This window comes from Drosophila grimshawi, unplaced genomic scaffold (genome assembly GCF_018153295.1).
Source record: "Drosophila grimshawi isolate 15287-2541.00 unplaced genomic scaffold, ASM1815329v1 contig_1377, whole genome shotgun sequence".
Taxonomy (NCBI): Eukaryota; Metazoa; Arthropoda; class Insecta; order Diptera; family Drosophilidae; genus Drosophila; species Drosophila grimshawi.
This window is the reverse complement of record NW_025062900.1, coordinates 7,212,350-7,227,737: the sequence shown is the minus strand read 5'-3', so window position 1 is coordinate 7,227,737 and position 15,388 is coordinate 7,212,350. Positions and strand designations below refer to the sequence as shown.

The 15,388-nt window shown below is 39.4% G+C and overlaps 1 protein-coding gene across 3 annotated transcripts in view; it reads right to left on the bottom strand.

The window, feature by feature from the left end:
* Positions 1-15,388, bottom strand: part of LOC6562788 (pneumococcal serine-rich repeat protein) — a 42,459-nt gene that overhangs the window by 9,746 nt on the left and 17,325 nt on the right. The window lies entirely within an intron of this gene.

Sequence of the window (15,388 nt, the reverse complement as noted above, 5' to 3'; positions counted from 1 at the left end):
AGAGGAATGTTCAATTTTATTTTCTGTTTTTGGTTGATTGGAAAGTTGCTTGCTTTTAGCCTGTAAATGAGCACTAAATAAATTCAATTCCCAGTTGGTGGAATGCTAATGATTTACGATTTTTATGCCGCCTGCCTTAAATTGATTTTCAAATAGCTTTGCGAAAAATTATTGAAGTCCTGATTTACTTCCTTTCGCGAGAATCCACCCCCTGAGGTAATAAATTGGGTGTCAAGGTCTTAAACACATCTTTATAAAAAAAAATGTATTGATTACGTGATTTACTTAGCTTGAAAAATGCGCTAACAAAAAGTGCTTTCTGCACATCGATTTTCAAAAACTGATTTTGGGAAAATGTAAGACTAGAAATAAAAACTGCTAATTAAATATGGACAAGTAAATATATATTTTTAAGTTGTTTGCAATTCATTTGCCTTTATATATTATTAAAAATGTAATTTAAAATTCAGTTTTGTTGTCTATGAGCTGCACATAATTTCCTTTTATTTGAACAACAGTTATGAATTTAAGGGAGGGACAAATTTAAGGCTCCAAAAAGTATGCTACAAAAACTGAAGCGTATTTCAGGCGAAGAGTGTCTGGAAAAGAAGCGCATTTCAAAGTGTCCCATTAAGACTTAAAGAAGCCTTAAATGCAGATTTTGGCACAATGCAAATACTCATTAAGGACACGCACTCACACACACACACACGCAATCATTTGCTCTGCACTTGAATGTGTGTATGGAAGCATGTGTGTGTGTGTTTGTGTGCTCATAAATATTTCAACGCTTAATGTTCCGGCACATCGGAATAACAGAAGCAACGCCCGAATGATCATCTCCGAGACGCGAAGGAACATTTGAGTTCTGCGTTTATTGTGTGTCTGTGTGTATGTGTATTAGTGTGTGTGTGTGTGTGTGTCGCATTCGTGCCTTCCGCTTGCGACGACCGAAAAAGGATATTAAAATGAAATGTATGTGTCGTTTTTAATGTCCGTTGCCCAAACGCCTGCGTGCTCGACAAAAGCTGACAATGCTTTGGGCGCCGGGCGTCGGGCGTCGACAGTAAATTGTGCAAGCAATGTAAATTTGAGAGTCAGCCACAAATCTCCCGGGCGAATGTATTGTTATATAGCTGTTATGTGTGCTATGTGCTGGGCTGTCCCAAATGTGTAACACAAATCCATTTAAGGGCTAATTGGAGGCTGCTGCTGCTGCTGCTGCTGCTGCTGCTGCTGCTGCTTGCCTGACATCCGCAAATGCCAATGCTAACACATATATAAAAGTACAAAAAAAAAAAAAACAGATAAATAAAAAATCAAAATGGGGTCGTGGCTTTGGGTCGGGTCTTTGCTCCAGTGTTGGCCATTTTGCATGAGTGAACAATTGGTTAAAATGTGCTGACAGTCGACTGAGGAGACTACCACTCGCATGTCAAGTGCGCTTAATCCTTTGGGCGTTGTTTTTGCTCTCTCTCTCTCCCTTTAGCAACTGCTACACCATTTTATCTTTTAAGTCGTTTTTATTGAGGATGTGCATAAATTTAATACAATGAACAACTAATGTGGACTCTTAACCGCTCGAGATTGAGCTCAATTATTTTTGTAGCAGCCTGCAGAAATGTGTATACTCATTTGCAAAGCCTGTTTGTTAAGGGTCAGTTTTCTCTTATACAATTTACATTCCAAATGATTGACAAAACTTTGTGGTTTAAATTAAAGCGTTTTAAAATTATCTGCAAATGACTCCTAAAGAGCCTAGTTAACAAACTAATAACAAAACACACGTTGTGATCACAGCCAGACTGTTTGTCGCATCTTCAACGTGTGCGAATAGATTGCAGAAGTGTGAAAAGATGGTGGGAAACAGGGGGAAAAGCACATATCCTTTAGCATTGTTGAAGCCGCGTGTTAGGCTCATTTAAAATATGCTTATTAGGAGTATGAGGACTTGGATGCTTCCTGCTTATTTTCTTTTGTTTATGTTCGTTTGTGGTTGTTGTTACTTGCTTGTATGTCTTGCTAGAACAATAACTTGCCACGGTGCAGCCGCCATACGTTTGGTGGTGCTTTGAAATTTTAATTTTTCACGCGACGCCTAAAAGTACGTGAAAAGAAAAGCGCCAGAATGAAAAATTAACACGCACTTGGCGGGTGCGATGCCACGATGCCACGACATCAAGACGCGTCGCAACATCCGTTGCCGCAGCGACTCAAGTTGCCTTTGTTTGCTTGTTTGTTTGTATGTCATACTCTGTTCCTAAGCGAAATAGAAGGATATATTTTGCTCTGCTGTTTAAAATTCGCACTAAAATCTGTATATATTCCTGCTGCAGTATGCTAGCATTAGTGTTATAAAGAGTGGCACATGAGAGGGACATAAGAAAAACCATGGAGACTTGCTTGCCATTTGAGCAGAGTATGGCAAAGTTGGTTATTTTCAACTCGAACGTCTTTTTTTTTATTTTATGTTGATGCAGCTGTTGCTGCCTACGCGGACTTAATTAATCTTGCCGTGGGCTTAGCACGTCGAGCTGGTTGTCCTGTTTGTTCTGGTTGTCCTGTTCCGTTCCGTGTTACTTTATATCTTTTTTGCCGTACTTTTGCAATTTTGTGTCTGCTGCTTATCCTTTTTTCGTCAGTGTTGACTCTTGCCGGCTGTCTCTGCCGCCTTTTAATGAGCGGAAATAATAAAAATGGTCCAAGAAGTGTGGACAGAACCGGCTTTGTGATTGATGGGCGTAATGCCTTTTTCTTTGTGACTTTTCGCATTTAATTAAAATTCAATTTCTTAAAAAAATAGACATCGCAACCGTCACAAACAAGCAAAGCGACGATAAGAAATTGTAGAAAATATAAATATGAAATTTATGTTAATTTTGTTTTCTAATATTTTAAAATAAAGCAAGTTCTTTAATAGAAAATTGGCACAATCTTTAAGCCAAATTAGCGCTTGCTGTAACCAAGGACACGCACTGCGACTCTATGTCCTGTGCCATTTCCGTTTTGGGGAGAAGCGTTGACAAAATCGTTGCCTGTTTTTTTTGGCCACTTGGCCAAGCCAATTTCTGCGCTGGGATGCGCATCCTGGCTGACTGCTGCCCGTTTGTCCGCCGGCACAAAATTAAAAATGTGTTGCTATAAAATTAACTGCAATGGCAACACTGCAATTGCAACAGGGGCAAAAAGTACACAGCTAAATACGCAAAAAACTTCGTCGCCCCCCCAACATTTCAGTTAACGGTCCCGTGGCGCAATTTTTGCTGCCCTTAATGGCGTGTTTGAAGAGTGAATGCGAATTGCAACTCAGTGCTTCAGTGCTCAACAAAATGTTTATTCATCATCAATTTGTTTGTTGCTTTTTTGTTGCAGAAGCAGTCAACTTTTTAAGTAAGTTGCACAAATGCCATTAAGCGTTGTTAATTCGCCATGTTTATGTGCTGACCGAAAAATACTGTAGCTCGTTAGATGCACAGAAAACTATTCAATTTTGATTGCGTATACTTAATATTATAAAATAAGTTAATTTCCAGCCACTTGCATGTTTATTTGAAAATATCTTCGATTTTATTGTGACAATTTGCCTTAAAATGTTGAAATCACAGTAAAACTTGAAGTTTGAAGAGTTTGATCAAAAGTTTTTTCATTATAGAGCCCTTCTGCATATTTGATAGAAAGTGTCGTAGGTATAGGAACAGATTAATAAGCGTCGGTTAACTTTTCTGTTTATTTCAGGCACTTTTCCCAACGCTGACTAAAGTGGCTTCTTATTATTGTCAATTTTGCCTAGATTTGTTGAAGATTTTCTCAGCCAAATTGCCAGATAGTCAAAACTTTTCGCCAACAACACTGGCTGTAAAACAATTCGATTGTATTAAATTTAAGCTTAGCATTTTGCTGTTCCAACTTTTAGCATTGCTCTGAAAAACTTTTGCTCTTTTCTACAGGTCATAAATATGTGTGTAAGTGTGTGTGTGTGTGTGTATGGGAAGCGGAAGTGCACACTTCTATTGGTTTCACATAAATCGCAACAAATGTCAAAGTTTATTTGGTATTTCGAAAATTAAATAAAAATTTGTCACGTATATTTTTTCATGCTGTTGCAAGCTAAATGACAACTGTATTTCCTCTAGACACCAGAAAAGCAAAAAAAAAAGCACTGAACTTTACTTTAACAATTTCTTGAATGCTTTACTTTGATTTCGGGACTTTTGAATATGCTGTCTGGCTTCTCCTCACCACCCCCTATTTACGCCTATGAAACATGTCTGGAAATTGAAATTTTTGCGCCGTGCCTGAACACTTTGGCATTTGGCTGCGTGACTCCTGCCACTAACGGCAACAGCACGTTTCGACTCTAAGGAGCTCTTCCGCAGCTGTTGCTGCTGCTTATTTGCTTGGCAAAAACGTTGGCCGGAAGCTGTGTGTGGAAGTTCCGTTTTTTATTAAACTTTAATGGACAACTGCAAGCACATTTTCTACATTTCCAATGGCTGCAATTAGAAAATAGAGTTGCAAAAACAAATAAAAAAAAAAAAGGAAGGAAGCTTCGATTACAAGAACATCGCCTTTGCATTACTTCCGCATCCCGTCGAGTCCTGCCGGGCCATTAACATATGTTAGCATATGTTTGGTTGCCAAGTGGCAACTGGCATACATCCACCTGCTGTGCCTCGTCCATGAATAACAATTCACACTCACAACACACACATCAATACATATGTATATGTATATGTATATGTATGTGTATATGTATTTGTACATGTTGTCGTGGACATTACTCATACGCCATGCTGGCAACAAGAAGCCAAAATATAAAACAGCGAGACAAGCTCATAGACACACACACACACACAGACCCTTAATTACCACACACACACACACAACTGAGATGACTGGCCAGCATACGCTGAATGTTTGCTTCGTAGTTCGACAGTCGTTAAACAAAAAACAAAAAAAAACGCTGTGACTAACGCAAAATCGTAATAATAAAAAAAAACAGAAGAAAAAAACCAACAAGCAACCACTAACCACAATAACAATAGCTGTACATGTCCGGTGGCAGCAGCATCAGCACTTATTGTTCTAGTAGGCAACCACAAGATGCAGCCAACAACAACAGCAGCAAAAGCAGTAAAAATCTTCACCCACAAATGCAAATTAACAGGCGGCGTCCCATTGGCAGAGCTGCTGATGCACTGCTCTAACATTGTCTGCACAAAGTGCATATGGCCGTTAACAAAGCCATCGGCAATTCACTCACACTCACATACACTCGCACACAAAGACTGTCGCCCCTTACAGCAGTCGAAGCAAAAAAAAGAAGAAGCTTAATGCTAACGCTTGCCTGCTCTAGCCAATGCTACACTGTACACAATACACTCTCTTGTACGTGTACCACTCTCTTGCACTTGCCGTTATGTTCGATCTCTGCGATTTTTTTTTACACTTGTTTTCTGCCGCCACACAACGCAATGCTCTTGCGGTCCAACAACAACTGAGCGACGCAGCCCAAAAGAAGTGGCCGCCGTGGTGATTCTGCTATTTGTTTACCGCTGCTGCTGTAGGCTGTCCTCTTCAGGCAGCATCTGTTGTTAAATTGCAGATGAAGACTGTTATGTTAACGCTCTCTTAAATAAGAGTGGCCAGAGACTATGTTGTCCATGCAACAGCTTCTGTTCTGTTGTGTTCTGTTACTGCCTGCTGCTGTTAAGGACCCTTAATGTGAAAGGCAGCTTGACAAATTAAATTGCTGATCGATTTTATTAACTTAAACTGAAGTTCTAAGGTTCGTTAGAAAATTAAATAGTCTATATATCGTAAAATATTGCTATGGCTATTTGCAGATTAGTTAAATAACGCAAGCATTTATATTCCAATTTCCGTTCGCTTAACTAATAGTTCATATTTCATTGAAATAATTTTATTTTAGGTCATTTTTCGGTTTAAGCTGAACCTTATTTATTATCCATAACTCTTGAGCTAAGTGATTTCTTTGTCTATTTCGAATTCCTTATTCGTTTTTTTATTTTTCAAATTCGCCCGTCATTTACCGTACTTAATTTGTTAACCAAGCAGCTAAAAAAGAAATCCACTTGATAAATGTTAAATTCAAAAACCCTCAACAAAAAAAAAAAAGTAAAGAAGCAAACGGGCATAAAGTTGATTTCGTGTCCTCCTTCAACGCAATCAACACAAATGCTACTTAAAAATTTATTTGCGACACGCACGAGACCAACGAGTGAAAGAGAGGGAACCGGAGACAGGGGTTTAGGGCGGCTGCTGGCATATGAAAGAGTTAGCCAGAGTGTCAGAGATACCCGTATATCCGAGACTGAGGCGTTGCAAAGCACAAACACTTAGCCCACACACACGCACACACACACTCACACACAAACTCACACACGCACTCACACATGCATAGAGGCAAAAAAGGACAATCAACATTTTAACACTTGAGAGGCGAAGCCGTGAAATAAGCTTGGATGTGTGTGTGTGTGGGTGTGTGTGTGTGTGTGTGGGTGGAAAGGGTGGGTGGTGGTTGATAGAAGGGTTTGTTGAATGGCCGGCTGAAAAATGTGTTGCGGTCATGCATTTTTATACGTTTTAGTCTGGGAGCCGAGCTAAACGTGCGGGCAAGGACATCAGGGCATCATGTTCAGGCCATGGAACAGGCTCAGGACCATGGCCAGGACGTGGCCCGGAAACAGCCAACGCACATTGTGAAGCCAGACAGACACACACACACACACACACACACACACAAACAGAGACCAACACACGCCGTCACCACAACACAGGCACACCCATAATCGCTTGACATTCTGAGACTGTCAAAAGGAGCATTTTCAAAAGTGTCACAAAACACACAGAGACAGACACAGACCAAAAGCATTCTAATACTTTTGTGTGGCTATGCCACACGTTTGTATGTGTGTGTTTAGTTATTTGATATATTTACTCGACTCTCAAATAAATAGAAATAGCAAATCAACACGATACAAAATGCAGACTTAACTTAAGTATGCGCAAAAATAGCCCAGGGAAAAACAGTTTGCAAGAATTTCAGATTGGATAGCCGGATTTTAATAGCAATTAGGTGGCACACGTGAGAATTTGCCGGACACGTATCCTCCATAAATATTGACCACGAAAACAAGCTAAGTTTCTAGCCAAATCTTTTTGACTGGGTACTTCCGGCGTACGCCATCCAAAAGTTTTCTAATCAAACATTTTGCCCCGTTGACGCCGCTAAAAACTAATGTACAATCAACCACCCAGCACCAGTATACCCTGTACACATACAAAATGGGTTTAATGAGCGCATGAAAATATGAAATCGAAGCGATGTTAATTAGAAATTAAACTGAACTCAACAAGTTTATCAATAACAAACACAAATTAAATATGTAAAATATATATTGCCTCATTAGCAGCTTTACTCGGATCCATTAGTACAATTCGTATCTGTCTGTACAGGGTATATGCTAGTCGATTATTTGTTTTATGTGTGTGGCTTGAGTGTTTTTGATGTGATTGTATATGCTACTATGCATGTTCAACTACAGCCAAAGCTCAACTTGTTTGTTTGCTTGTTGCTTCGTTTGGGCCAACTGACGAGAAATTGCTGCAGTCCCCAAACCCCTCCGGAAACCACCCCCGTTGAGCCCCTGCTTATCTGGTAAATGAAGCCGCTCGATTTGGCCACAGCAAAGTTGCTCGAGTGCAACGCAAAGGGTGTGAGGCAAAGATGAGGCATGTGCCACATGAGCTCAACTAGGATACTCAGCAATAGCAACAGCAACAGGAGAGCTGGTCAATCCTCTGAGCTGAGCTGATACGTATAATGCTTATGTGTGTGTATGAATGAGGCCTGGAAGGGTTCTTGCCCAAAGGATGTAAATGATTGCAGCGTAATGAAGCTGCACAAATTTACACTGAATTTAATGCACTTGCCGGGATTATTATTACCACAACTGTGAATATAAATTCCTATTGAATGTTTAAGCAAGTGTCAAAATATGCTACAAAAACAAGTGGCAAGTGAACTATGAATATAAAATTTAGAGAAGCTAGCCAAAATAAATATTTGGTTTAAGTTTGCATACAAAAACTAACTTATGACTTTTATTTGTACAGTGGAAAAAATTATTATATTGTTCTTAAGAGAGCTTTGAATATTTTCATATTATATAATACTATTTTTTTTATTTCATAGAAAATCATACAATCAAATCTTACAATTAGTGTTAACTGATTGCCAATTCGGAGCTATAATTGAGATTTTGAGGAACATAATGAACTGTTGAACTGCTGTAAAGTTGGCATTCGACTGAAGACGAGCAACGACTTTCTTCGCTAACCGATCGAAAAATTTGATTAATTTTGTAGGCACTGTTGCAGTAGGCAATCAAAATATTACTTCAAAGTCGCGGCCAAAGCCACAAAGCCATGAACGGCACTTCATCAAAAGGAGAAAAAAGGAATGAACAAGTTTGCTGCTAGGTAACCAACACACACACACACTGAAAGAAAGCAGGGCAACAACTACAAGTATATATATATATATGTATTTGTATATATATTGCTTTGTGCAAATTTTGCAAGTGGGCGGGCGCGTCCTTGTAAACACGTTCACAGTTATAAAAGCATATAAAATTTCCTATTTAACTTCCGGCATGTTTCACACACACACACACACAACTCATACAAACAGAGGCGCCCACAAACAGGACCTTAGAAACCCCATGTCATGCGCGCCTGCTGACATGGAAAGTTGAGAGAAAACATATCCGTGACAAAGTAAAGTAAACCACCTGCAGGTGCTGCAAGCAACAGCAATTGTAATACTTTTGGTAGTAGTTGATTTTGATTTTCTTTTTCTTCTTTCTTTTGTTTTTTTCTTTCTTTTTTGTTCAGGCGTTTCTTGTATTTAGTGCTCTCTTTCTTGCTTGCAACTTAACTTGCCAAGTTTGCTTTGGCTTTGTGCGCTCCGCAAATGGAATAAAGCAGCAGCAGACACAGCAGCAGCAGTAGCAGTAGCAGTAGCAGCAGCCGCAGAAGGAGCAGAAGAAGAGAAATTGAATTCAGTTGCTGCAGGTGAAAGCATCAGCAGCAGCAACAGCAGCAGCAGCAGCACCAGCGCCATAAGCAGGGGCAGCCACAGCAGCCGCAGCAGCAGCAACTCAAGGAGGCATCTGCGGCATTGCTGAGCTGAGCTGACAGGATGTGTGACAAGCTTTTGAATTGAGTTTGCTGCGTGCCGTGACAGCCACAGGATTTAGCGGTCCCCAGTCATAGTAGTGCTTTAATATTAAATAAGCTGACTTTGGCTCCGACATTAAACTTGGCTAAGCTACGCCTCAAAAGCGAAAAAAAAGGAAATATATAAAATCCTTTAAATATGTGCACATATTTTGAAGTATGTATGTTTTGGCAGCGTCTGGTGTATAGTGAAAATGAATTTTAAAGACAGAAGAGTATTTAAAATGGCGCACAAAGTGTTCAATTTAAATTTGGATAAAGTATATTCACCCCAAATCCATGATAATATATTAAAACTACATCGAGTTCTATACATATTCTGAAAAAGCAGTTGATATCCTCAAAAAGTGAGTTTCAGGTCGAGTTAAAACTTTCCACATCCAAAAACCAGGACTTTTTAAGAATGGTTTGATCTCTACATCAATACTACATTTAAAGTTGAAAGCCTAATTTTTACTCGAGTTAAAATTACCCAAAAAAGACGAACCTGGGAACAGCTTCAAATGTTTCATTGCCTTGAATTTGTAAAACTTAAAAAGGGCACAAGAAAAACAGCACATCCATAAATTAAACACTTCTCTCGAATATTAAAGTCCTATTTATATCACACTCTTGGTGGCATATGGGAGCAGTTGGTGCAGGTGGCACTGTAAAGGCGAAACCTTGCCCCAAATTGGGCCACATATGAGTCGCAGCTGAAGCTTTCAAAGCCCCATCGGCTGCAAAAAAATAAATAAATAAATAAATACTTACAACCAAAATGGGAGGCGCAATTGTAACTGGAAGCAAGACTCAAAGGAGAAGCCACTCAAAGGACACAATCAGAAAGAGGCGCGTGATTCGGTAAATTGTGTGGCACATACGATATACGGCATAAGAATTCATATATTCGATTTTGAGTAAAGAGATGTCTGCAATTGTGCTCTATGCAGAGTAAGCCATAAATTGAGCTGTGCATAGCCGAAAGGCGTTCGTTGAAAATTGGCTCAAATAATTGCAATTTACGATGTTGAAGCTAAAGTTGAAGTTGGGAGCAATCGACGCGTGGCATCAGCACTCGTAAATAACAATAACAAGCAGCACTTTGGCTGGCAAAATATTTAATAAACAAAACTTGCGCTAATCATTAAATTATGATTAATGTGCCGACAATTTCTGGCAGCCAGCCGAACGCCCCCAAAACATCAAAAAACGTGCGCCACCAGCGAACGTGCCCCGACAGCAGACAGCAGACAGCAGAGAACAGAGAGCAGCCGACGCAGCCAGTTGCAGGAGGAGCAACAGAAGGAGGGTGCACAGTCCTTGAAACATATGACTCAGATCAGCTCTCTGTAGAATATATAAGTTATGCGCTGCAACAAGATAAATGATGAAGCCCGCCAATGTGAGCACAAAAGTATTGAACATCAAAAATTCTAGCGAAAACAAACGAATTTTCGGAAATTGTTTTGGCTTTTATTTCTATATTGCTAACATTTGATGTGAACAAATATTTCACAATAGTTCGTCCTGATTATCATCTGCAATTTATTACAATTTTAAGCATTAAACTTGTTTGAAAAATTATTAGCAAAGCAAACTATTTTTTTTTTTAATTACACAACGAAAGTTGTCATGCAGAATTAGCAATGACTAAGCAACGACCATAAAACAACTATATATAGAGTATATATAGCGTGTCCACTATTTATATATATACACAAGTGAGAGATTTGAAGCGTTAAATGCACGCAGAGAATATAAATATAAAAAAAAGATAACGCGAATACAGTTTTTTATTCACTCATTGCTCAACAGATGCAGAAAGCCGCGTGTGAATGTGTTTGCTTGTATTTGTTTGACATTGGCTTGATATGTTGCAACAGCAACAACAAATGGGAGGGGAGGTTGAGAGAACGCTCATCATTCTGTGCGCTGGCTTTTACTGCCAGTTACTGGCACCTAATTGATAGCCAGTAAACAGTAAACTGAGGAGCTGACTGTACTTGAGAGCACGGACCAGGCCAGGCCAGGCCAGGCCCGGCGATGTCTAATTAGGTGCACTGTTTAAGGTCAACAACGTTGCGTATGCGCAATGTGCAAATAAGGCAAAGTGTTTGTGTGTGTGTGTTCGAGCATTAAATTGCGCATACGCAGCGTTGGCCAACGCAGCTGCAACAGTTGCAATTGCAGCAAGTTCAAGTGCACTTACGCACACACATTTCAAATTTATGTGACTGTCATGTCAGTGTCATGGTCCTAATATATACTACACTCAGACAAAAAGATTTATGAACTCTGTACCCAAATCAAGTAAAAAACACAGTTCTTAATTTAACAACGGTTTTTTTTAATTCCCTAATTGTAAGACTGAGGAATTGGCTAAGAACTTTATTACTTGGTTGAGCTACTAACTTACGAACCTAAAATATTATGATAAAATACTATTATTGCTGCTAGAATCAAGAATATAAATGTTCTAAGATGAATGCGAATAGGTTAAAAAGTTTATTAATTAAGTTATATGCTAAGCTATTGAACTATGTACCCATAGAATAAAACTAAATCTGCTAGAATCAAGTGATTATGTTTAAAGATCAAGATCTAGATATTTTAGGTTTTTAGCAGTATTTAAATTTTTTGGAACATTAAGGTTCAACCTGTTAAACAAATTGTGCTAAATCTAAGCCAGCTGGACTTTAATTTTGCATATGATTTTTCGCTGAGTGTAGTTTATGCATATACGCTTGTATTTACCCATGTATTTATGCATCTTTGATCCAATCGGCTGCTGTCTGCTGGCTGCTGTGACCCTGGCACAACATTTAGCAATTGCAATTGGTTCAAGATCAGCAGCGCACACGAATTGGTTTTCAGTTTTCAGTTTTCAGTTTTCGGTTTTTCAGTTTTTCAGCTTTGCAGCATTGCGTGCTCTGCTCTGATCCGCTCTGCTCTGCTCTGCTCAGGCTGTGTGGCATTAAAATGTGGCGTCGTTGCGTCCGACTGTCCATTGGCTAACCTTGTGACAATTTATTTCTGCTCAGAGAGCGCAACGGCAAGTGAACTACTTTAGAAGCAATAAAGTTTGCGGTTGCTCGATTCACTCGATTCACTCGATTCTCGATTCACGACTCGACTCGAATCGCAATTTGCGATTGGCGATTTGCGATTTGCGGCGACTCGTTCAACTTAGTCATAAGTTTTGTATTCTTGCAAAACTGTTGCTCTGATAAGGCAGTAAGCTGCATACTATTTTCTTACAGTCTGTCCGTCCCCACATTTTGAGTCATTTGAGTCGCTGTTTGGCATTGTTCACAATTGTGGTTGCACTTGGCTATTTGATGTGTATAATAATCAGCATCAACAACAATAAAATCAACATCAACATTAGAACCAGAGTCCGTAGAAGACAACAACAACAACATTGCGAGTGTCGATGAGTGCGCATCGAGGCTGTCAACTTGTTCAAGCTCAATTCTGCCGCTCTCTCTCTCTCTCTCTCTCTGATTTACAACATCTCACTCCCTCTCTCTCTCTCTCTTTCTCTCTTTTCCGACCTAACTTTGCAGCTGACTCTTTCAGTCACTGCAGTTTTCAGGGTCAAATCTAAGTTTGCGCATCTAAATCAACGCATTCGAGTATTTTATACTAAATCAACATACTAATGTGCGTATAGAGTATACACACATATAATACACACACACACACACACACACACACACAATGTATGTTGTGCACATACATGGCCACATGGTGTGCTTTTCTGACTTTGAACACACACTTTTTGTTCTTGACAGCCTCGAAAACAATTACACAGTCTGTGAAATGAATAATAATAGGCAGTCGGCAGTACTGTTTTGAAATTATGAATAATAACTTATCAATATGTCAAAACATTTCTTTGACATTTTCAACTTTTGCATAGCTGGCAAACATGTCAAATTTAAATTTCAAAAGGTTTCCTTCATCCGTATTTTTATTTTGCGCGTAATTTTATCATTTCTTGCTCGATTATAAATTGCAATTAATTTTTTTGTTGCCTGTGAGTGCTTTTGATTGAAAAAAATCCAATTACATGAAATTCATTTTGTATAATTTTCATGCATTTACAATAAAAATAATGTACAGCAATTTTTTCATTTATTTTTTTTTTTGTATACGTTGCACATGCAATGGCCAACTATAATGATATAAATAAAATATCATTATTTATTTGAAATTAAGCTGTGCGAAATCAAGTACATGAAATGGCTCTGTCAGACCTTTAGTTTCATTTCGTTGCCATGTGAAACGCTTGATTAATGGTCGAGTTTCCTCGGGCGCTGAGTTGCCCCCATCCAGCTATCACATTTTCTCATTTTGCTTATTTTCTCAGCAACTTTTACAGAAATGCTATTAATTTTCATAAGTAAAAGGAAAATTGATGTGCGTATGGCGCACTTACAATGCTATATACATATTATATAACACATCTATATAAAGGTGCCTTTGAGTGCACAATATATTGCTTTATAGTATGTCATTTATATTAATTGTCTGACCAAAGAAACTGGTAATAGAATAGCCTTAAAATGAGGTTGCACTCAAAGAGTTAAAGGCCTGCATTGGTTCTTCATAATTTTATGTGAATCAACAATATGATTAAGGTATTTAATATGGCAGTTCTTATAGCCAAAGAAGAACTAACAATTTTTACTTATGCAGTTAAAAGCTAGCTGGATGAAGGCAGCTTAAAAAAATCGATTAAAAATGCATGTGACGAGGATAAAATTAGTTTACTTTACGGTTAGCTCATTGATTTGTAACTTAGAATTGTATTTATCCAATGAGCACACTTTTGTTAATTGAAGCTCAACTTTGCGTCCCTTTAATTAAGCTATGCATTTAATCAAATTTGATCAGCCGTTTTAAGATGTGCAAACATGTTTCACACACAAATGCAAACTTATCAAACATGTTTGATGGCAAGCTGTCCAGCGTCCACGCCAAAGCCTCTATCTCTAGCATGTCCAATGCCAATCAAACATGTGCACGAACTTGACTTTCAATGTAAAGCGAACAAGGCGAAAGCGATGTCGGCGTCGTCGTCGACGCTGACGTTGACTTTGCCGCTGGCTATGATCGTCGCCGTCGTCGACGGCGGCTGTAGCAGCAACCTTGACCCGGTTCTTGAAACTGCAATGGCAACTGCAGCAGCAGCAGCTGTCGTCACTTGTGCAACATTAAGAGCGAGAGAGAGAGAGAAAGAGAGAGAGAGAGGGAGAGAGCCTGGTAAACGGGTTTTTTTTTTTGCATTTGCTTGGCTGCCGGCTAAAGTAGACAACTAAAGAGAGCGGGAGAGTAACAAAGAGAGAGCAAGAGAGCGCGCAGCAGATCGAACAAGTCATTTTCGTAGTCGTGTTGCGCATGCGCAAATTGTTAAAATGACGACTACAATTCATACATGCATGCATATGAAACGTGGAAATTGCCATCCCACTTGCACTTGCACTCCCAATTTAAGTTGGTCGCTTTAGTGAATTGGCAATTAGCAGCCGTCGTCGTCGTCGTCATTTTTTATGCTCATATTTACATTGCACGCACACGCATTATTAACTCTACATATATATATACAACTATTTTTATTATTGATGTCTTAATGTGGCAGTGGCGATGGTCAACTAGCCTGGGACTGGACTGGACTGGAGACACACACACAGCGGCATTGAACGTGGCTTGTTTGGCAAAAACAAAAAAAAACCGCACTGTGCGGGAGAGTGGGAGGGGGTAGGTGGGGGCGGAGGGACTCTGACTGTGGCTGTGGCTGTGTCTGTGACTGTGGCTGACGTCAGCGCGTATTGGCGTATTGGCCGCCTCGAGAAGGTCGAGGTTAATTAAGTTGTCTTTGGCCGTGTGTGCATGGCGACCTTGTTATTGCCATCGTCTCGCTTGGCTTTTGCTGCATGTATGCAGTCTTGACATTTTGGCTCAAGCTATGCTTATTGCCTCTCTCTCTCTCACTCTCTTTCTCTCTCAGTCGCAGTCTCTTTCTCTCTCTCCCTCTCTTAGTGTCAGTTTCTCCTTAATGCATTATTAATTGTTGCAAATTAGTTGCTGGAGGAGGAGCAGACGCAACAAGCGTTCGCACTCTCAAGTTAATTGATTT